Source organism: Harpia harpyja, chromosome 4 (assembly GCF_026419915.1).
Source record: "Harpia harpyja isolate bHarHar1 chromosome 4, bHarHar1 primary haplotype, whole genome shotgun sequence".
In the NCBI taxonomy this organism is placed as follows: domain Eukaryota; kingdom Metazoa; phylum Chordata; class Aves; order Accipitriformes; family Accipitridae; genus Harpia; species Harpia harpyja.
Genome location: NC_068943.1, coordinates 80439072 through 80463561, shown reverse-complemented (window position 1 = coordinate 80463561; position 24490 = coordinate 80439072).

The window sequence follows — 24490 nt, the reverse complement described above, 5'->3', positions numbered from 1 at the left end:
TGATGTAGCAGGGACAGCCGTGTTCCTGCACCAAGGCAAAATGACTCTGGCAGCAGGGGATTTTCAGTACTGTTCTCTGGGAACTGGTTGAATCCTTTCTGCTTTGAACTCAAAGACACACTATTGAGCAGTCTCATCTTAATGCAAGAATTGTGCCTCAGAAATACCAGTTTATAAACAAATGGAGCTTGTGTCCATCATCTCCCAGGTCTATAGTTTGGATGTTAGACTCCAAGTGCATTTTAACCATGCTTTAACCTTGCTGTACACAGGAGACCTGGAATTGCCTCTGTTACAGTATATGTATCACAGGAATTCAGCTGAGGTCTGTGAAGTTACCCCTCTGCAGCATGTTGCCTCACAGGGGGTTATTTTATGATGGTGGATCCAGGGTGACGGTACCAGTTATGCACCCCTCTTTCCCCCACCCGACTCAATCAAACTATAAATTGCCTTTTTGTCTTATGTGTACCACTCGTTGCCCTGGTGCCCAAGGTGCATCACATTCCACAGTTCTGCCCTGTGCTAATCACAGGTAAAATTTCTAAAAGGGAATTAGGAAACACAGGAACTGGGGCATCTCAAAAATTTGCCAGTCATGAGTGACAATCTCTGCACTGAGAAGTTAGATATATCTAGACAATGCAGGCATCTGGCATGAGAGAAGGTGACCTGGGGGAAAGCACAGTCCATTACAGAGTTGTGATCCCCTGACTTTGAGTCATGTTTTTCTAGCTAACTTTAAGTTGAACACAGCAGAAACAGCCTGTTTTGTTTCTTTGGCTGTGTTTTAGAGAGCAGTTTTGGGAATGGCAATGAGGCATTCCCTGACCTGGCCACCAGGTACACATAGAAGTGCGTAGCACAACCTGTCTGGGTGTTGAGCTTTATTACAGTGCTTGGCAGTGCATTTGCCTGCGCCAGGGCTTTTCCTGGTTAATACTGCAGCAGCAGTTGGAGCGTTTGTACTGTGAGCAGCTCTGGAGAGTGTCTGAGACAACAAAGCTGCTGTATTTACTCAGTCTTGGTAATGGCTATAAACCAGCAAGCTGGATGCCTGTGTGGAGATGGGCTGAAAAGAATACTTAAATCCTTAAGCTCAAATCAAAATTCGTTGGCAATGTAATGGATGAAGATGCTTGTTTGGGTTGTCTAGATGGACTGATCCGTAGGCTGAATTGGGCAAGCTTTCAATGTGGTCAAGTTCTCCTAACAAGGGGTAAGATCTCACCTGTGTGCTCCAGCTCTTAAGTGTGGATCTGCTGAAGTCAGGCAGCTCATCCATTCATTTACATGTGCTTTGAACAATTACTTTGCAGTGATGAGTGTGTACTCACACTCTCTTGATCTTGACCTTTGTTGCCCTTTTGTTTTTTACAACTATCTTTGATTTCTGCTTCATAAAAGGATGGAAGAGAACTGTCTCAGAGCAGATCTAGCCATTAACTGGCTGTTTAGAGGCCACTAAGACCTTTCCTTTGGCTAGCTACATGTCTTTTAATGGGCTTATTCCTTTTTATCCTTTTTCTGGCTCAAGTTGACTTGAACTGAATTAAAGTGCTTATGACAGACATAATACTGCAAATAGGGTTAATTGGCCTTAGGATTTTTTTACCTTCTAAATACCACAGAACTTAATATTGAGCAGACCCTTATTTACATGCTGCTTTTAATCTTTTTGGAGTTGAAATCTTCCCACGAGTCTCAGTGTTGAGCACTCAATGAAAAAGCATCCCACTAAGTTAAAATTGGCATCATAGGTGAAATGACAAAGGAACTAGCTCTGCTCTACACTATTGATCCCAAGCCATCTGCCCCACTGACCTCCTGGCTTGTCCACCATCAGAGAGGAAGGGAATACCACATCACAGGAGGGTTATTTGGGGATCCCCTCCCATTGCATGGAGCATTCTCATTTAAAGGGGGACTGGGACTCAGTGGAAGGAGTGGGGAGGCCCAGCTGGATCCCATTCTTTGGGAAGCAAGTGGAGGAGACACCACTCTGTCCTCTTGTTTTTATCAAAGCTGCACTTCTCAGTTGTTCACTGGCCAGTAATTTCTGGGCATGCACAATGCATTCTCCACACCCAGATGTCATAATTTGAGGGCAGCTAGGATGCTCCTATGTGGTGGAGAGTGTTCTTGATGGTCTCATTTCTTTTTATTTCCTCTTTGGGCTAATGTTGCTGAAGTGAACTAAGGGGGTTCCAGCAGACACATCACTGCAGGTTGGGATTCATGCACTGTGCAGATAAGGCAACAGGACTTGCACAAGGTCACTGCAGGCAAGAACTCAGGATAGAACTGGTTTTCAATGGCTTAGTAAGTTCTGTCTCCAGCTTTGCCATGAAGTTGTTTGAAGAAGAAAAAACACTTCTGTAACCTCCTAGTAATGTTACCTGGGTCAGTGTCACCTGCTGACAGCTGGATCCCAGTGAGACGTTATGAATCTGCTCTCTTGCTTCTTAAAAGAGCAGGCTGTTTATGTCACTTTGAGTATTAGGTCTTCTCTTAAGGGTTTTGTGTTCACTGAACTCCAAGTGACCCTGCTGAGCAGCATTGTGTTTGACTCTTGCAGTAGGAACTGTCAGGCTGCAGACAGGGAGCAGGTCTATGAAGCTCTGATGTACTCCTGCCCTCCAAACCCAACTTGGACCTGTTGGAGAGGATCTACCACCCATCTCATACATGATTGAAAATCTGTTTTCTCCCTTTCTCAGTGACTCCAGTAACAGTATAGATGTTGGAGCTTGGCTGAGGTGGCTGTTGGGCTACAGGCTAAACAGAGCCTCCTTGGACCTGGCTGGTGTTTGTAGGGCCCTTGGGGTACCCTCCAGGTACCTGCAGAGTGCACTCATTTCAAAGTGAAGCTTTTTGTCTTGCTGAGACTTACCCTTCTGTACTATCCCTGTAAAAAAAAGAGAGGAGAAAACCACACAAGAACAGACATGTAGGTAAGTCTTTTAGTCTTCTCCAATGAACTGGTCCTGCTCTGCAGTGAGCATGGAAGGAAATACATGTTACTAACACCTTTCATTTTCCTGTGAAGAGCATTTCAAATCTGTAGGCTATTTCTCCCATCTGAAAGGCAAGCCTGGCTTCCACATAGCAAAAAGTGTTATTTTAATAATACCCTTTATCTAGCTCCAAATGTTGCAATGCTTCAAGGAGTAGGTGAATGCATTTCAGAAGGATGTTAGGTGTTTTGCACAACAGACTCAAAAACAAGACCAGAAGGATGGTAAAAGGATTATTTAGGCAGAGAGGAATATGGTCAGACTAGCAGAACTTGCAACTTCAGTTATTTGTGTCCTTTGCAGATGAAACACTGATGTTGGTAGGAACTGAAGGACAGGTTTGTGGCAAGGGGACTAGACATCCTTACTTAGGCAACTCAATCAAGCCCCTTCAGTGTGGGTATTTTGGACTGAATCGGTCCTTTGGCAGTCTTTCAGGCAAAGATGACACATTTAAAGCGGGATTAGATACTGCTTTGCAGAACTTGAAAAAGATCTTGTATTTTGTGTGTGTGGTCTCTGTCGTATGGACATTCATGCTTTTGAGGTGGTGTCAGCAAGTCCCTTGCCACTGAAAACATTGGTGTCTGTGAAATGTGCAGGGATTACCTCTAGCAATGGAGGTTTTTAGCAGCAATCTCTATTGCTTTCTTTGTTTGAGCTGTGATCTGTTGAAACTGGCAGTGTCTATGCTATACCATGTTTTTGTCCAGTCTTGCTGCCAGCAACTATGAGGTGGATCTGCCCTTTGTCTTGAGTGTTGGGTTAGCACAGTCCCATGGGGATCTCACAAGAACTTTACCGAAGTCAAAGAATAATGTAAACAAAGTCAATTGAAAGGTGAGATTTTGCCTGGAAGTCCTGGCACCACACAAGAACTGCTGAATAAGAACTGGACAAAAAGATATTTCAGGGGAAAATTAAGTATTGCTTTTTCATGTACCAAAAGGGACTTTTGTACCTGAAGCTCCTTGCCCTGCATGGCTCAGAGCTGCTTGAAAAATGGAGAATATGGAGATCTGAGGAAGAGATGATTCATTCTCTGGTATCCTTGGGGTGAGTTTGGGCTCAGTGGAATATGGAGGTTTGGCACTTGGCTGAATTAAATTTTGGTTATTAGCTGTTAAGCCAAGTCTGTACAAGGAAGTCTGATATCCTCTGGCTTTGCTGTGCAAAGTTAACTCAAAACCTATTTCAACCCCTCCCTGTCACAGCTGAAAAGCTTCCTCTTCAACCCCTGCCAGTCAGAACAGACAGCCTCTGGAAAACCAAATGATGGAAACTGGTGGGAAATAAATAATTTAAAATGCCCCATATGAAGTCTGGGGAAAAGTCTTGAGCATATTATGAGTTCGAGGCAATGTTGTTATCACTCCTTTTGGTATCCTTCAATACTAAGCCTTTTAGAAATGATGCTGTGGATAAGGGAGTGAAAAAGTTTTCTTGAGGCAGATAGTTGTCCAGGGCTGTTTTATCACCCAAACTTGAGGTAAATTGGGTTGATATTCAGAAATGTGATTTACTTCAACTACCAGCAATGGGAGACTTTGTGTGACCAGGAAGCAAAACTTGGGTCTGTTTGGCATTCAGTATTCTTAGGCTTGAATTGTATTTTCTTCAAGAATCAAGACCAAGCATCATCTTGAGCAAAGCTCTTCCGCCACCTCCTGGAGATATGGGATGCGAAGACCTGGGCCTCCATTTGGTCTGTGTGTGAGCTTTTTCATTATGATGCACACCTTATGATGTACTACAAATCCAGTGGATGTGCTGCCCCTTGGGTTGTATGCGCGAAGAAGTTACTGGAATGACAGGCTGGAGATATAAGGGGATCACACTTCAGTCTTTACATGGAAATCTTTTCAGCAGTAAAGGTGAAAGCTTATGCCCTGGCTATAAAAAAATTCTTTCCCAAGTGCAAATGTACCTCAACGTGACTATTGATGGTAAAAATCTGAGCTGCACATGCTTTCCTGTAGTTTTTTTGATTCAGGATGAATCCTTTCCTCTGTACCTACGATCCAAGTAACCTGAGAACAGTGATAGCTCTAATACTCCTAGCTGCCTGGGATCCTCACTGCCCACACGAGGGCTACTCTGCAGACACAGGTTAGTCCCTGTCCCAGTGTATACTGCCTAGTCCAATTTTTATTGCCTCTCCTGGTGTGTTGTGGTGCTGGGCTTGGTAGTAGTGGATCCAGCATGCTTATTGCAGGAGGGAAGTAACAATCCATCAGAAAAGTTTTACTGAAGAGTGTAAAGTTCTGGTGTGGATAGACTCCACCATCCCCAAGTGAAGACCTGAACCTGCTTGGGAAGAAATCACATATCTAGAGGCTGCCCCATGAAATGATTAGACACCAGTAATTCCTTGAGGCTTAACCAGGGATCCATGCAGCACTGTTGCTGTGATGGAAGGGCAGTGCAATGCTGGGGTCACTTTATTAGATGAATAAACAGGGCCATGTAAGCCAAGAAATGCTAATGAGCAGTGTAACAAACCCCACTGATGCAATAGCCAATTCTACACTCTCAGACACCTTGGTGTAAGACTGGAAGGCCAATTTGCGACAATGTAATATGTCACTTGAAAAAAAAAAAGGCTGTGCTTTAAGGGAAACAAAACATTTGTCTACCTCAAGATGTACAACTTTTGTGACAAGAAGTATACATGTTATTTATATTTCTTATATATCCTCTAGAAAGAAAATGGTGCTATGGGTTTTAAGTTGCATTACAATCCTGCTTGTACCTTGTCCTAGTTTTTATATAATCCTTTTGATTATAACACGCATATTTGTGTAGCTGGCTGTGTTGTCTAGTATTGCACTAGTGTCTGCACTGCTGGTGTTCTTGTCAGTCAATAAATACAAGTTGTTTTCTAAGAATGTACATTTCTGCCTTTCAGGGAACATCCCTGGGAAATAGGTTTGAATAACTCCATTCCTCCATTGGCACATTGACGTTATTCCTTCAGTTCTCCTCTACCTGCACCCTCTCCAGAAGATAACTAGAAATGTCCATTTCTGCCCATTCAACAGTAAGGGTTGCCCAGGTGGGCTGAGCTTAAGTATGTTTGTGTTAAGGAGATGTGACACTAGTGAGCCAAATCTCATCAAGAACATGTCAATGGCATATTTCCTGTAGTAGCAAACAGACTGGTTTCTTGTGTACCTGGTTGCTCTGTTCTGCTGCTGGTGCCTCTGTGTCAGCTGTTTGGATGTGACTATTTGTGGAACTTGGCAACTGGGCTGATGCAACTGGTACAAAAGTCACTCAGCCTCAAAGATATGACTCCAAGGTGCCCTGTGCTCCTCAGAATCTCCCTGGGGAGGCAAGGGCGGTTGTCTGAGGGAAGCCTGTGGACATGTAGAGGAACACCAGATCATAGTTTTTGCGGGGAGGGATGATGGAGCTGGCCTTGTGCTGCAGTGATGACACCAGACTAGCAGCTCTTCTTGCCCTTCATCTTGGGCACACGGGAGCTGCTGGCTCCAGCAGTCCTGAGCAACGGCTGAGAGTGGGTTTATCAGGTGATCCCAAATAGCTCCCCCAGACCTTGGTCTGGCACCAGGCCACCACAGCATGGTGACACCTCATCACATTGTGGTGCTCAACAGTGACCACACAAGGCCAGAGGAGGGGCCGTGGCCACAGGCTGTGTCTGATGCACATGCCAAGCTAAGCCCTACAGGAAGCGTGGTTAACTGCTGTGTCCACAGTCCTCAGCACAGTCCATAGCCAATGTGTGCAACTGCCCAGGCCTAGCATGGCCCAGAGCTGCCAGTTGTGGGCCACAACAGAGCCACTTCACACTGTGGTTTGCTTTCTGGTTGGGATCTTGTTGCCCCATCGCTCCTTCCCCCCCCACCAGCTCACTCCTCTGCTCTTGCACATAACTTCTGAGTTTCAATTCTGGCCTGCTAGAAGGGAGCATGGTGTTGCCCAGCCCTAAAGGTCCACACAGAGCTATCCAGCTCCTTGGCACACACTGAACTGAAAGTGTGTGAGAAATAACATTCAGAGTAGTTGGGTTCTCCCGGGTAAAGCATGCCAGTGCACTGGGGATGAGAAATAATTCAAGATGCTCATGGGTCCTCTCCCAACCCTCTGCCCTAACCTACTCTTCTGGCAGTTCCGGTTGTCTCCTACGGTCTGCCTAGCTTGTCAACTGGAGTAGTGCAGTCCATGCAAAATCTACTTCCCAGGAAAGATATAGCAAGCAATGCATCTCTATGGACAGGCTCCACAAGGTCAGTGGCATTTTCTTGGAGATTGGATAAAGCAAGGCGGAGCAGATCTAGCACTGGCCTTGTGCTAGGAATGTCTGTCTGTCATAGGCACCAACATGGCTCAGGGCTTGGGTCAGCCTGGTGTCCCCAGGAATGTCCCCCCTCCCCCCAAACCAGTACTACTGAAGGGGGGTATCGACCGTCCCTGAAAGTTTGGGGAGAGCCACACAGCTCTCATGTATCAGCCTCTTTAGCTTCTTCATTGATAAGCATCATGTGGCTTCTTGGGGAGATGCCGGTCTTAGCCTTTCTTGGGGCTTGTTTTGCATCCCCAGTTGTCCCCAGTTAATGCTTCCCCAGACCCAGTGAGGCAGTGGTATCTACTTAACCTCCTTAGTGCATGAAGAGTGCTGACTCTGGGGATTTTTTTGTCAGACTGTGCCAGGGTGCGTTAAGAATTCCTACCCAGCTTGGCTCTGCTGTCTTATGAAGCAGCAGTGGCTACCATGCTCTTCTGGACGCTCAGCAGCACAGCACAGAGACAACAAGGAATCAGCCCTCAGACAGATCAGGAAGAGATGCTGAGGAGAGGCAGATTTTGTCTGTGTGCTGTTTCGACTCATTTGCAGGCTGAATCTGTCCCAGTATGTTGCCTTAAGCATATCCTTACAGGCTACTTTTGCCTGTCAGCTGTTTCATGGCACCAAAAGGCAGCAGGACTCTTAGGTCCAGGGCCAGGGACTAAATGGAAACCTCAGATCTTGCTGTGAGAGGAAATGGTCCTAGAAGAAAAGGAGCATTGGTGGAGAACTGGGTGACAGAACATGGTGCGATATGCCATCCTCCCTCAGCAATGTCAGGCAGCACGGAGCCTGGGCACACAAGGGGCCAGCCAAGCCCTTAGCAGGCAGGTAGTTTTCCTGAGATCATCTGTTCCTGGGCTAATCGTGATAGGAGGTATTTGTTTTCTCAGTCCTATTGAGTGTACACAGAGTGGAGGTGTTGTGCATGTGCTGGGTGAGTGCAATGAAACCTCCTCGTGCTGCTTGTTACGGTCGCAGTGGGATTAAAATGTCATGGGAAAGAGCTTCTGGCAAATGAGGCAAGTAGGATGCCTACTCATTTGTGCGGCCATGCTGAAAATCCCCCACCTTGCTGGATGGAGGAAAACTGGACCATTGGGGCTGGGAAGGTCTCCTGGTTTTTTTGGAACATGTGCTGGGTTTGGGGTGGACATGCTGTGATGGGTCCCAGCCAGCCCTACCACCACTCTCACAGGCAGCAGAGACCTCCAGCAAGCTCTCTGAAGGCACAGCTCTCCCTAGGCAAGAGACCAGCAGGAGCCCCAGATACAAAAAGCACAGGGTAGTTTGCAAGTCACATCTTAGATATAGGAAATGCTGGAAATACCTTTTCTTGACAGATCAGTGTCTTCTAGGCCAGATTGCTTCTCTAAGTAGCATCATGGATGGTCAATGTCCCATTGCTTTGGGGGAGCAAGCACCTCAATGGAAGCAATTAATAAATAGCACAAATCATATTCCTGTTTCATGTCAAGGGTATTACCATCACTGGGTAGCTCTGGCAATTCCCAACCAAGCAATTTTTCCCTCTCATTCGCAATTGCATCTAAATTACTGTGCAAATCAAACATCCCCTACAGTGACAGCTGCAAAGTGTGAGCTGTGTGTCCTTAGCATGGCTTTGCCACTGTTCACATTATCAACCTGGATGCTGAAATACCACTCGATGCTCTAGGTTCTTCAGTGCCAGCATTTGTTCTAACACGTAGGGGTGATGGGAGCAACCCTGTAGCTGGAGATCAGCCCGTCTACGCCCACCTTGAGAGCCTTTGCTGACCTGTACTACTTCTGCAAAACCTCTTTTTGTGCTCTGGTTTCTGTAATGGCAAAGACAGGACTCAAGACATGTCCTTGGGCATGTTTGTATGTGCTTCATGTTCTAGTTTTCTAAAACTGATTTAGGGATTTGCAACCTAACCTTAGATGTCTGAAAGCTTAAGCTGCAAATATGAGTCAGTCAAGGGAAAGAAACAGGCATGTCCCAGACCAGGCCATCCATATTAAAAATGTAGGGCAAATGAACTCTGCTAGGTTTTTCCCAGCTTATGCTAGTTTTAATCCCATAACTGTGCCTGGGACAACAGCCTCTGCAACCTGTGATGTGTTTGCTAATGCCATTCTTCTGCAATTGTCTGAAAGGCTTTGTGAAAAGCTTCTGCTAGGACTCATTTTTGAAATGTAAAAGGCATGATACCTTCTGCAGGCTTTTCTGGACCTAGCATGACTCTCTCAGTTCCAGCACCCACATTGTCCCAAGGCTTTGATTAGAAACCTGAGTTGACAGTGTTGGATGACATTGTCTCTGTCACCTCCTAGCCAAACTACCTGTTCCTATTAACATCCCCTGTTATACAGCACATTTTAAATATGAAAACCTATAGATAAGACATTTTGGCAGCCATACTGGTTAGAAACTACCCATCAAAATATAAATGTTACATTTATTTATTTTATTTATATTTATATAAATATAAATTTCTGAAATCTTTGTATCCCTTTTGTCTGTGGATAGAGGCATGTCACTAGTTTTCTGAACTTACTGATACTCCTCATTGCCTATCAAGGTGCATATTTTTCCCCTGATCTTTCTCTGCTGTTTTTTAAGCCAGTGTCACAAATGTTTTCCAGAGCATTTTGGAGATTCTTCTCCTTTTTATCTTGGTTAGTAGAATATCAGGTCTGCACATGTTGATGCCTTGGATCTATCAGATATTGATGATTTTGTCAATATCTGTTGGTAAAACATTTTGGATGCAGAAATAAGTCCCAAGACTACATGGGAAAGGTCCCTTCCAAATGGTATGTTAAAACTGCTCAGCTGCTAGCCCTGTTTTGGAGACCTTGCAGAACCAAGATATACTACCTACAGGGATGCTTTTAACTGAGTGTACAACAGGGCACTTTTAGATTTTGTCACCTTTGCTCTATCTGCTGCCAACTGCTTTCCTCTCTCACTACAGGCAGCTGGGAATTGATATTAGATGTTAGATCCTAGGCCCAGCATGTGTTGAGCTATAAGACATTTGCTTTGGTGCCAGGTGCAGTATCATTTGTAGAGGCATGTGTTCTCACATTTCAACTACTTTGCACCTCGATAGACCCCTGCTTATGTGGAGAAATTTTAGATGTCTGTGCAAAACTCTGCTTAACATCTTTGTTGCATTTCCCCCTGCCCCCCACCCCAAATCACCTCCACGGATCCCCAGCTACACCAGGCATTTGTTCTAGGGAGTTTTGCAGGTCTCCTGACTGACCCTGACAGGTCTCATGACACAACTCTCTGTATGGACAGCATGAAGAAACTGGCCAAGAAAACACTATGTGCTGCTGAACCGTCCCCAGAAGGAGGTCTTCTTGGATTCAGCTCTTACCTATTAAATCAGTTATTATTCTGACTCACCTGTTGGCCCTTGGAAGGGCTCTGCTGTGAATCTAAGCTTGCCTGATGGTATTGCAGAGATACAAATCCATGCCCTGTAGTTGCCTCGATACCAGCTTCTTCCTGACTGCTGCCTGACCTGATTTGCTGGCTTTCCTCCAGTGTCCCTTGCCTCACTTTGCTTTTTATTCAGTTTCTGTTCCCTCCCCCCTCCCTGATTCAACTCAGATTCTTCATCCTTCCCTCTGTGCTGCTCTTGCCAAAACCCACCCACCTCTTCCATTTCTCCATCCCATCTTGCTTTTAGTAGGAAAGTTATTCATGGCATTGCACTGCCCCAGGCAAGCTCCAGTGCAAAAATACCTTGGGAGCATGGGGGCATGGCTGGGGTTAGCAGGGTAAGCAGGGCCAAATCCAGCTATATCTTGTAAACAGACTGCTAGACCATGCTGGTAAAAGATGTTACATGTGGAAAGGGAGAGCAGTTGTTGGTCTCCCGGCTCCCTGTGTGGCTACAGCTATGGTTTATACCCATCTGCAGGGCACTTGTCTCCAGCTTTTGAGACTTGGGCTTGTCCTGAGAAGAGCTGTCAACAGGGTGTGAGTTGGAGTATTCATATAGTCACTCCAATTCCCATCAGAAAGTCACCTGGTCTCTGAGAGCTGGGAGGTGTAAATAGGTACTTGTCCCCTTTTGTGTATCTTAGTTACAGTCCAAAATCAGGGCTTGTTTTGATTTTCCTCTCTGTCAATTTTGGGCAAGTTCTCCCCGTGTTTAAACCTTTTACCCCTCCCTGAATTCTGCAGGTCTAGCGATGGTGAGATGGAAATTGAGGAAAGGAAAAAGAACAACAAGAACACGACTAAGAAACTGTAGCATCACCCAGCTATGGGCACAGGTGACCCACAGGGAGAGCAGAAGCCAGGAGACAAGTGCAGATGAGGTGGGAAACCCTTTTGCAACCACGTTTGCCAGCAGATGCTTGCCTGTTTGTCTGGACAAGCCCAGCAGCTTGGAAGACAGAGAAATAAAGAGCAGCATCTTGTGCTGATCCAGGTTGTGACTGTTGTGTTACTGACTTGGGAGAATGATCCCCTCCCTGCTATCCAAAAACACCCTAAGGTCACCTGAAACCAGCACACTTTTATTAAAAAAAAAAAAAATCTTCTTAAACATGTTTTCCCCTCCTCTGTGCTGAGCTGCTCTCCGGCTCACCCTGCGTGCCCAGAGGCTCTGAGAGCCACAGCCCGTGCAGGTGTTGTGGAGGACGCAAGGCTCTTCTCCCACCCTGGCTCCGGAAAGGATGGGGGAATTGCTGAAGGGGGAGGGTGACACACATCAGGAACCAGAGCTGCCAGCATTACGTCTCACGTTTCCTCCCGCTCGGGCTGTGGAAAGAGGTGGGTCAGGTTTGAACAGGAGGTTTAGTCTGTGGCTCATAGCCCAAGGTCAAATGAGATTTCTGCAAGACAGCGGCATGTCATATTAGGTTGTTTTTACAATGATAACCCAACACCCTCCCAACCCTCAGGCCCTGGCATCCAAACAAAGGTTTTCTGGGGGACAGAGCAGCATGGCCATCCTCTCCTCTGATGCATGACTCCAACATCGTCTTCCTAGCTCTGTTGTTGATGTGTCTGTGACCGTGGGCGGCTCCCCCATGCCCTCAAGTATTATGTTTTGGGCAGCACAGTACAAAGATGCCCAGGCTGATACTAGGGCTCCAGATGTTAACATAACACAAATATTAATTGCCATTAACATTAGTAAGTAAGGGCATGCACATTCCTGGGGAAGTTTTGGAGTATGAGTCTGAATTCCAGACGAAGGAGTGATGTTGTCCCATTTTACCTCTCTGTGGAGGTAGGTAGAATTCAGTTTGACCTAAGAGCACCCTGGGGCTTGGGAAGAGTAACAAACAGTACAGGACCATTTGTTCCTGTGCTATCTTCCATCACCATTGAGTTTTTTCCTCATTTCAATAAGAACTCATGTAAACCTCCAAAAAGCTCAACTTCCAGTGACTGAAGAGATTTTGATTGGGGAAGAAGACCACCTTCAGAGCATCACCCATCAACCGTCACTATGCTGTGAGCCAGCTCCCCAGCCTGTGAATGAGGCACAATTTTCCAACCTTGTCTCTCTTGGACATTTATCTATGGCTGGTCTGGCTTGGCTGCAGGGTCCACCATGTCATCTGCTTACATTCCTGCAAGGCAGCCCCTGAGAAGATAAAGCCTGTCACACAGTCGCTTACAAACCTATGGCTGGTCAGGTTACTACTCTGACTGCATTGCTAATCCCAAGGGATGCATTTGGTTGTTTAAAAAGCAAACAAATGTAAGAAAAGAAAGATATAGATTCTAAAGCATGAAACCAAAGAGGTTTGTAGTGACTGAAGGCTATTCCTTAATTCTCCTGTACTTCAGTTTCTGTTTCTTTGATATGAAGAGAAGTAAATGAATACTGACTCACTTCTAGACTGAAATAATTCTCTACTAATAAATGGAAATACAGCAATTCTACAGCCCTCTTAGAGGCCAGAGTTGCAGACCAGTGATGTGATGATGCAGTTATGTTCAAATGCAACAATTAGCTCCTTCCTATCCTTTTGGTTTCTACACAAGATATTATGTCTTATTGTAGTGACTGGGTCAAATAAATTGCAGCTGTGAAGTTAAAAGGAATTGGCTAGGAAGCTTGGAGTTATTAGCAATGATGTTTAACAAATCTTTGGTTACTGGAGAAGGTATGGGGAGGAGGGGAAAAGGTCCTGTTGAGTTGTGGACTGGTTTCATTGATGCCCAGAAAATGATGGAAAAGCTGACATGACATGTAATATAAATCTGTCTAGCTTCAGCTGCAAACTGCTAACTCACATTGTCTGTTACCTATTAGAATAAACAGATGTCTGTTCTTGGAAGTCTCTTTGTTCTATGCCTGCCATTTATCTCCCTCTTTGATCAATTAAGTAGGATATGCTTCTCTTTTCTAGGTATGAAGGATATTTTCTGTATCTAAAGTCATTCATTTGATGTAGTGACAGAATACGTTCTGTTTTAAAAATCCATAATAATTATTGCTCATTCTGTATCAATATAAATGAGACTGATGATAAAGCAATTGCAAGGGAATTATTCTCTAATAGGGATGTTCATAGAGGGGTTTGTTCCTGGCATAGCCATGTTCAAAACATGCGGGTGATTGGACTAGTGTAAATTATTATCAATGAAAGTGATAATTATTCAGAAGACCTAAATAATCCAGTGTAATTAAAACCAGAGGCCAGTTTTAAAGAATACTCTGGATTACACTGTAACCAAACTTACTTAAATAGCACGGTTGGGACTTATCCACTTCATGCAAACACTGTGCAGACTGTTGAATATGAGCTTCTTGACTAAGTCCCCAGCAGAGAGGCAGGCACTTCTTGAACTTAACTCCCTTATTTCTCCATCAACTGTAAAAAGTATTTAAGACTGAGTTTTACCAAAGTGCATGGGTATCTAGAGTGTAGAGGGGGAGTCGCTCTCCAGCTGCAGTGTTGCAATGTTTATCCCCTTTCTAACCGCGGAGTGTGCCATGCAGCTATTTAGCTCAGCATGTCTCAGCTCCCCTTCGAACTGAATCAGGACCTAGTCGATACAGTGATGGCACAACCTGCTACTGAAAGCAGCAAGCCACACAGATCCTAAAGCTACACACAGGAGAGCACTGTTAGGAATAGGACCCTGTACTGGTAAAAATCTTACTAAGACATTGTGAAAAAAGCGCCTGCCCTGCTTTTTCCCCTGCATCAGTGATCCGATCAAAGCAACAGCATTCAGACCAGGCTCTGAAGAAAAGCAGATGCTGGGAATGGGTGTGCTTCAACACCGGGTGGTCTTATATCTCTGTTCCTACTATTGCCTTTGGGGACTGATGTGGTGTCCTCTAGGTGAGAGGCTCTGCAGCCCATCCACGGTGCCCAGAACTACCTGGGAGCCCCCTCCCAACATGATGCCATTTCTTAGATCTCTGAGCAATCTGCTCTGTTCAGTGTCTTCTTCCCCGATTAATAATGTTGCTGTCAGTTTGGATTACAGACCTCTACTTTCTTTGTCTCAGCTTAAAATACTTGTGGTTTCATATTCTGTCAGAAGAGATATATAAGAGAAGAGCTTTGCTCAAAGTGCAGATGATGATGGAAAAGGAATGTCTTGCTACAAATTCCTGCAGGACTCTTTATTGGATTCCTCAGGACTTATTGAAAGGCAAAAATATAGGGAGGGATTGAACAGTATGGGGGGAACGGAGAGGTCATAGGAGCTGCATATTGTGGCATTGTGGGAAAGATAAGACAAACCTGTGGCTTGAACAGAGATAACAGTGAAAGAGTTTCTACAGTTATCTAGGCAATTCTTTCACTACTTCAGTATTTGTCCTGTTAGAGGAAAAAACCCCAACAACTCACCCAACAACGAAAACAAAACTGAATGCCCAAGTGAAGTTGCTTTTATGGAAATTTAAGTCCCTTGCTTCTTACTGCGTTTGTGACAGGAGGAAATTTCCTGTGACTGGTTGACTGGATATGGTCCTTCCCATGTCACAGAGATTCTGATTAACTTCTGCTGGAGGAATGCTTTTTCTTCTGCCCTGACTTCACAATATCAGATTCCACTGCAACTCCCGCAGCTCAGCAAACTCATTTGTAAAAAACATAAGACCCCAAACTTGTCTCAACTTGGAGGCAGAACCAGTCCTTTATAAATCATACATCTTAAGAAACACCCATGCCATGTATATCTCATGGTATTTATATCTTCTGGCTTTCTTGAAGGAGACAACATGGATGTGGCAATTACTTTTTTAAAACATCATTTCCCCTCTCCTTATTTTTTTAGATTATTTCTCAGTCTCTCAGACATATTTTCATATAAAGTGCTATCTTTCACTCTGTCTCCTACCCCTCTAGATCTCTGCTCCCTGTAAATGAGGGATGTTGGTCTTAACTCCATTTTGGTTTGCCTTGCTAACTAAAACAACAATTGTTCCACTAAAATTTTTATGTTGGCTTAAACTGGACACCCACCCACCTAGCAAACCCACCCCTGATTTAAGCTAGTATCTCTGTAATCATTCTATTGCATTCTCTATGCAATGGAGATTAATTTCTAACTGGTAAATATTTGATGAGTTGGTAATTCTTCAAAGAAGATAAAAAAAATAGAAGTGTTACATCTTCTAGGAATAAAATATGACATGTGGATTTGAGGCTGACAGAAACTGTGGTGGGGCATAGAAGTATCCATCACCTTTGCAATACTGGGATGGATTGAAGATGCTCTTACCAAAGTAGGACATACCCAAAGAGAAACGGAGGTGGCCATAAACAGAATTCTTACCAGTTCTGGGAGGAAGGGTAAGGCATGACAATAAAATCAAGGTCAACAGCTAATTTCAGAGTTGACAATGTGAGAATGGTTTTTGATGTTCTAATCTCAGGGCGCATTTATTAAGAACAATTTCTTCCTAGTAGATAAATCTAACTGTAGGGAATCCTTCTGAGCTAAAGACTAGCATGACTTGGACAAATGTCAAACTGAGAAATGGAAGAGAAAGTTGTGAGATTCTTGTGTGAACTCCACGGTTGGAAGAGACGGTCAGATAAAGGAGGATAAAGTAATAGACAAGTTATATCACCTGGGCAAGCAGATGAAGAGCAAAAGTAAGAAAATTCCTGTACTGGTGGACAGCATGGTGCTGTGAGCAATATGGACACTGAAGTATCATTCCCTTAACCTTCTTTCAGATATGGCTGAATCCCTGCCCTACTTGCTCCTCCTTACTCCCTTATCTGCATTATGCACATCCAGGAAGACACAGAGCTGTGCTGGTCATCCTAAATCCTGCTAAATTTGGGTGGTTATATCACACAGAATACATTCAGTTCCTATCAAACTGTCCTGTATGCCTTGAAAAGATCAGTGTCTTGGAATAAAAAGGGAGAGGAAAAAAAGTGATGTGAGTGGATGTAGATTTGTATATTTGATCTCAGTACTAAGCAAAGGATTTTGATGCAACAAGTAATTGAAGAAGTGGGTTTTGGCTAAAACACTGGTTTATCAGAGGACAATTGTGATAGACCAGTCAAACAGTTCGATAAAGCAACTGTTTCCTTAAACCCCCCCCCACATCTGAATTCATTTGAAATGAGTTCTTATCTTGTCTTTTAACATGGAAGAAGACCTTGCTTGGTTGCCATCACCTATAGGTTCAGAAAAGGTATTCTTTATTCCAGTATTATAATCATTAACCAATGCAAATTCTCATAATACCAGAACCAGGACTGAACTGGGGGCATTGCACGAAGTTTTGTAATGAAACCTCATAACTACTCCCTGGAGATACCTTATTGTCATTGGAGGTAACCTATGTTTTTCTAACCTACTTCAGTGACTCAAGTGAAAACAAGATAAATGAATCTACTTGCTTCTCTCTTAGCCAACAGGCTTGTTACCCTCACACTGGAGCTGAGCTGTTTTGGTGTGATGTCTCCTTGAAAAGTCCATGTCAGCTGTGTCTTAATTTAATGTGTTAATAGCACAAAGCTGGGAGGCACTACCAAGACAGAAGTAATAGTGATATCCTGGGCCATGTATCTATGTCTCTGACAATGTGTAATAGAAAAGTGATGTAATTCAGGAGTATAGAATGGAAAGATATATATTTACAAATTCCTAACAGCACCTTCTGCTGTAAATTTGGAGTTTGTCCCTGGAAGGCATCAGGGGAGAAGAAAAGCTTATGAGTAGAGTCAATCACTAAACAGACCTGAAACTTCCTATGTTGCAGCCATGAAAACCAGAAGTGAGATGTTCAGAGGGTGGGAAGAGTAAGGGGGAGAAAGAAGAGGGGAATGGCATGAATGTAGAAGGCTTGTTGCCATCAGATTCCTTCAGTCTGGTAGTGGCTAGTGGTTAATAAGTTTGGCACCCATAATGGTGGGATAGTGGAGGGTAATTTCTTATGTGTGGTTACTGCTCTCTGGTACAAAGAGAAGACTATAACCCTGAAAGAAGTTTTCTGAGCATACTAATTCTTGCTTGTCAGAAATTACAAAGAACAGACATAAATATTTTCAATCCAGTATGGCTGACCCTTTGGGCTGTAATTGCTCTTGTGTGTTGCTGGATGACAAATAAGGGCACAGTGATCACCAACCACCCTTTCCCATATGGAGGAGGAACAGAGGAGCAGATAAGAAATTCATCTGTGACCAAGAGCTAGTGTGGAGAACCCAAAGATTATGGAGCAAATTAGAGGATATGCCCTGCCTATCCTCAGGGGCTTCAGTCACTGCCCCTGGAATAGGCACTAGCCTCGTAGTAAGTGTCCTCTGTTGGGTCTGATATATATTGAAAATGTCTACCTCCCCATCCCAAGCCCGTCTGCCTAAGGCTCCTTTGAGCATGATGATTTCGAGGTATTCACTTCTCTTTCAGCAGCTAGTTAATTGATTCAGGTATTACTGATCTTGGTACTACCATTCACGACTTCAGTAAGTCTCTGTCAACAAAGTTCTTGTTACTCTAGGCCCTTGCACTGGTGTCTTGACTGGTATTCGCAACTGGGTAATTTCTTCCTGCCATGTAAGTCTATTCTCATATCACCACTGAGGCTTCCTTCATACACAGAGCGGTGCCCACCAGATGGACCCTGGATAGAACCTGGACAAAACACATTTTCAGTATTGCTTAACCAGTTGCTTTCTCTTACAGAAATTATTTCCCTTAGGGGAATTTATCTTTGTTCTAGTCTCTAGGAAGCCTTTGCACTGTTGGTGTCTATCCCATGGGACATGATAGCAATGGAGCTATCCAGCTGTCTTCTAAGCTCCCTCATCTCTTGATTTTCTTTCTGCTTTCTTCTTCCACAGTTAAGTTCTCAACCCCTTCTTTTTTTTTGTCCCCAAATGCTCCTTTTATTCATTGGTAAGAGAGAAGTTCCTTTATTTCATGTGTTGGCCATAAAATACATTTCTTTTGCTATTTTCTGTTGTCTTTTCTGGTCTGAGTTCCCTCACTGTTGTTGGCATTCCCACCTTTTGTCATATATGGTATGTCATTGACATATATGTCATATATGTAATTAGATCTTGGATTGCTCCCGCTTTGGAGGAGTTCCTCTCTGGGGGGGGGCGGTGACTCTACTGATCCTTTTCCCTCCCTGTGTGTATTTCCATTCTAGTACTGTCTTTCATCAAAATGAGCATAGATGTTAGGATCTGGGTAAGCAGTGAAATACAGTTGTCTCCAGATTTGCACCTGGAATTTCTGGGCATTTTGTATTAGTGCCTGGGCAGATGTCAGGGGCTGTAGACAGGTTGTAGACAGGACAGTTGTCCTGTTAGTGCAAGAACTGGTTCCCTATGGCACAGGATGGGTATCAGAGGAAGAAAAGGATCTAGGCAAGCACCGAAGGGACTATGTACAGTGCACACTTGCTCATCCCTCCCCTCTTCCTTATTATACTAGATACCTAAGAATAGCCAAACTGAGAGTTAGGGGAGCAAGAACAGGTAGGACAGGTCTGCTGTGCCTGTGGCTTTTTCATGTGCCTACACCCAGTAGAATGAGAGGTATTGCATGCCCCTTCATCGTAAGCTGCTGCTAATGATTTCTTCTGCCCGGAGGACACAGTTGGGATCGATGGAGGGTCAGCCGTTAGACATACATTTCCCAATGCCCAGCATAGCACACAGGGTCAGGGAGCTAATCATCACTCCTATCTTGCCTGCCTTGCTGCAGTGTCCAGCCTAGGGCAATTGGAGGTGCATTAAAGATTAAACAAGAGGTGGGGGGTCTAGTGAGTGTGTTGGAGTAATTCCAGGGTGGGTGGGCAGTGGTTGGCCCAAGCAAGTGGATATCTGCTGCAGCGGCCCCTACTTTAGATCTTTCAGCCGAACAAACCAGCGGCATCTCTGTTGAGACAAAAAATGCCTCTAGCTAAAATTCCACTATCTGACCTCAGAAGGGCTCCAGCTGTTTCTGCCACCAACATAGCAGCTAGAAGAAGAGTTTTAAAGAGGTTGGCCATGCTGAAAGAGAAACCCACTTCTTCAGAGGGTCTGGCAGGACACAGCCTTCCTCTTCTTCGCTCACCCCTTTCAGCGTAAGTGTGAACACAGTGTGGCATGAGTGTTGGCTATTCTCAGATGAGTGTCACTTGCCAGCACCATGCCATGTAGATTTACTGCCTTGACACTTCTTCTAAGGTGGGAGGACTAAACGATCGGCTTGCTTGACATACTCATTCCTAATGCCTCCAACCTCTAAAATCAGTACACTGCAACTCCTGCCCCTACTAAAATAAAAACATTTTCATGGGATTAAGAAAGCACCTTCCATCTGAGGTGTGCTTAGTGGCACAGGGGCTCATCCCATGGCTCTGAATACATCGGTGTCAGTCTCAGAGATGATTTAGGCAGGCAGCTCACACACCTTCCTCCTTTGCAGGGCTAATCAGCATGCTGTGTGTTAGCATCTAGTGTTAATATGTCTGTTCTGACTCCAGTGGTCAGGGGAGTGCATTCATATCTGGCTTGGGTACCTATGAGTTGTCATGGGTAGCTGTGCCTTTAGAGGCTGACTGCAAAGCCTGGCACTTGAGGGAGGTAGGAAAATGGTATGTCTGGCGCTTAGCGATGCTGTCTGGAGCTGTGTGGGCTCAGGAAGTGGTGCTGGCTGATTGCCATCCTGCAGACCCTGCTCTTCAGTTCCCCAGATCCACAGCTTTTCTTTGAGCCTCAAATTCACAGCCATTTTTGTGTGATTAGCAAAAGAAGAGCAGAGGAAGAGATTCATCCAAAGTAATGTGCTAAGTCAGAGTTACAGCCCTGAGGTAAAGGTGGTACTCCCCATTCCTTCTGGCAAGCATTAAAATCTGTCCACTTCAAAGATAATCACTTTCAAGGCTTGCCGCTTAGTCAATGATCCTTCCCAAGTAGTCCTGACATGGTGAGGGCTCTTTGTCGGAGCTTCCTCAACTAATAATTCAATGTCCACACCTGAGCTAGTTAGTGACTCTGTGCTCCCTTTATGGTCAGTGGAAGAATCAGGCCCTCACAGGATGAATGCTCCCTGAGAAGGGCCAAATGAATTGCCCCGAGCCTTTTTTCTTCACTGAATATGAGCAGAGCATAAGGTGACTGGCTCACACTTGACATCTCGCTTTCCAGCTCCAGGATGGAGATGAATCCCATCCATGCGGTCTCAGGCTCTGGACACTCACCTGCATGCTCCTCTTGCTGATTGGAGGTAATGTTTTCAATGGCATTAATGACATTAATTGAAAAATTTTTAGCTGTGCTGATCATCTAGGATTACTTTTGATGATGGGGCTTCATGCTCTTCAGCTAGACTGATTGTAAAGCATCCTCTCAACAGGCTCCTATCCAGGTTTCCCATTGCCAAAACAGCAATTCAGAACATGGGCTGCAGTTGCTATTCTTATAAACTGAGCATTATGTATTTCGTGTGATACAAGGGAAGTGTTATTCATTTACTGGAATTATCCTTTTATCAAGTGAGTTTCCTATTGCATTTCACCCTTCATTGCACTGGCAGTTCATTCTTTTAACAAGGCTGTTTCTATTCTTGAAAGTATATTTAAGAGGTTTTGTAATTTCACGGTGAAATACAGAACATTTCCTTTTCTTTTTAAAAATGTGTTCCAAGCATCCTTAAATTCTGGAAAACTTGGAGCAACAATGAACAAACCTATCATGAAATTAAAAGATAACAAACAGGGCCTTACAAGAATTTTCCCTAAATTGTCTTTGAAAATAATCTGTTATTTTATTTTAATTTTAAGCCCTTTTTACTTGTCAGATTTTGTTTTCTGTTTCCTGTTGTAGCCTTTGTTTCCTCAGTCCTGACTTGTGCTGAAAATCTGCTCCTGGGTCCTTTTGTAAACTTCTGGTAAGACTTATGAGAGGGATTCAAGCAGTGGTGACCAAACTGTGCAATGTGTGATTCGAGGTGTTCAGTCACGCACAACCCCAAATACATCATTTGTGAGGAGTGAATTGCCTACAAAGCAGGATAGTATGGGGTAACTGATCAGGCAACAGGCAATGCTAGAGCAAAGAAGTGAGGCTTAATTCTGCCTCTCTGAGGGTCATAGGCAGACCATGGGGACAACACTGAAGCCATGAGCCAAGTCAGGACAGGAATCAGGAATTGGGGTTGAAAGCCAGGAATCAAACCACAAATTGTCTTGGCACTTTCCAGTAGCTCATTGTGAATTAGCAGCAGAAATGCCCCTGCTGTGGGTGTTTGTTAAACAAGCATGGAGATAAAGTTGCAGGAAGGGCAAGTTTGTCCCTGGTATGAGTAAGCCCTCAGTAGCTCTGCTGGGTCCCCTTTGGGTGGGCTCAGAGTGAAGAGATGAAAGGGCACACATGTGAAGAGGTTTTTTCATCACAGCTTATCATGGGAGGTTTTAAGAACACAAGGGAAGTTAGGTATATTTTCATGGAGGAAGATGAAGGGAAGAGGGTCTTTTTTAAGCTAAGATTTTAAGATGATGGACCAACATGGTTGAGAGCAGCGTATTGGAGATTTTGAGTGAACTTCAGTTCTGGCAGCCAAGCCATACTGTTAAATACATCCTGTGTATCTTTATCTATGTATTTTTTGCAGTTCTTCTTGGCCCATGTCTTGAGTTTCCTCCAGCCTCTTCAAACATTGCACCATATAAGCAGAAGCAAAAAAAAAAAAAAAAAAAAAAGAGACATGTCTTTAGAACATTTGAACCCACAGGTGAAAATGACACTTGAAATAAAAACCTGGTTTGCTGCACAGAGGAATATAATTATAAGAAAATTCAGCTAGAAGAACTCAGCTGAGAATTCAATCTATGACGTTCTTCTAAACCCAATTAACCTAATCCAATAATTCTCTCTGAATGGGATGATGAGATGCAGTTGAATTTTCTCCCAAGGACTAGAAATAACCCGCATGTGTGCTTGTCAGAATAAGTCTTGTGAGCAAACAAAGCAGATGGAAGAACCTAACAGTTATCCTGGATTAAAAGTCCACATAAAGATACTCAGGGATGAATATGTGAGCAGGGCAAGGAGGTAGGAGACTTCCCCAGGATGTTCTTCTGGTCTCCAGAACTTGCAGTTCAGGGGCTCAAGGAGGAAGACATTTCTGGAGTAACTGAAACCTCTTCAATAAAGAGAAAAAATAGATCACTTTAGTCAAAAGATCAGACATGGGCAGGCGGGGTGAAACTGCCTGTGAAAGTTGACTTTAAGACCTAAATTAATTATTTGCAGAGACTAGGGTGGCTGTGGAGAAGGGCAAAGTGGAGATGGACAACCACTACGCTGCACTTGTAGAAGCAGAGCAAGCAGTATGTCAGCCTGGATCATTGGAAGTTGTGAGTCACCAGCCAGGCTTTTGATGAGACTGAAGGGTTTGATCAGGGGAGAGTCACGACACGATGGGCTACTAGCTTGGTTCTTAAGGTAGCAGCTGCCATCTTAGCTTCTCATCATGAAGTTCCACCATACTGAGGTACCTTACCAGAAGAGGATCTCAGGGGTGGACAGGCTAGCACAGCTGCATAGTCCTCTCTTGAAACAACCACATGAAAGATGTGGGAGCTCTTATGATATGCCAACAGGAAGTTTAATCTCAGTGCAACCAGCCAGTTGTCACTGTGTTAATTTAAATAGGACTGTATCCACTCTCATGGTGTGAAAGGATTGTGCAGAGTGCACCATGGGGTACATCACATAACCAGACAGCGTCATGTTTGGCTCATAACACTGCGATTGCCAGGTCTTCTACGTGGGTATTTCATGAGGGATGAGGTCCTGTCACCAGGGACAGGTAGATGTCTGCTGACACATGGGTGGCCCTGTTCTGTATTGGTCCTTTCTAAAATACAGATTCACTGCATTTATGGAGGTCTCAGACTCCTGCTATGTAAGTGCCCTAGTACTTCATTGACTGGGCTTCATTCTCTACTCATCTTGTTCCTGTCCACCTTCCTTAGAGATTTCTCTTGGCCACAGCCAGGGACACAGCACTGAGCTAAAAGGATCTTGGGCTTGACTCAGGTTTGACAATCCTGTGTCCTGATGTCTAAACCAGGAGGGCTCTGTACAGTCTGTTCAGCTCTCAGCTATGTTTAGGTATACTGTTCACACTTCATGTAATTCTGGGAAGAAATAGACAACTGTCTTGCTGCTAAGGCATTGAATAAGCAATGTTTTTAAAAATATATAATTTGTGATGTAGTTCAGCAAACAAAACCAGTGACCAGATGAAATATATTCCAGTTTGTCTAAATGAGAGTGAATGGCTAGTTGGCAATGAAAGTGAAAGACAAGAGAAGAGTCCTTCTACTGAATTGTATAAAAAATTAAGAGTTAAAGAGAAAGTAGGTTCTTAGACAGCAAGACAAATTGAAGATCCTACATCTACATTTCAAAGACTTCATTGTCCCAAGGCAAGACAAACAAAACGGTATTTGCATATTCACTGACACTGGAACAGTATCCAAAGGCATCAGCCAAATAGAAGAAACTGAGAGAAGGGAGGTGAAATTAGCATACAATCTATTTCCTCAAATTGAAAAATGAGATGGAAGGAGTAGGAGGGGAAGCTCCTAAGAGAGTCCTTTGATGCTTGTTTTTTCCCGAAAGGAAAGAGTACATGGGGAAGTTGTGATTTAAAACTGCATTTCAGTGATAGCTAAATCTAACTTGAGGGCTTTTAGTG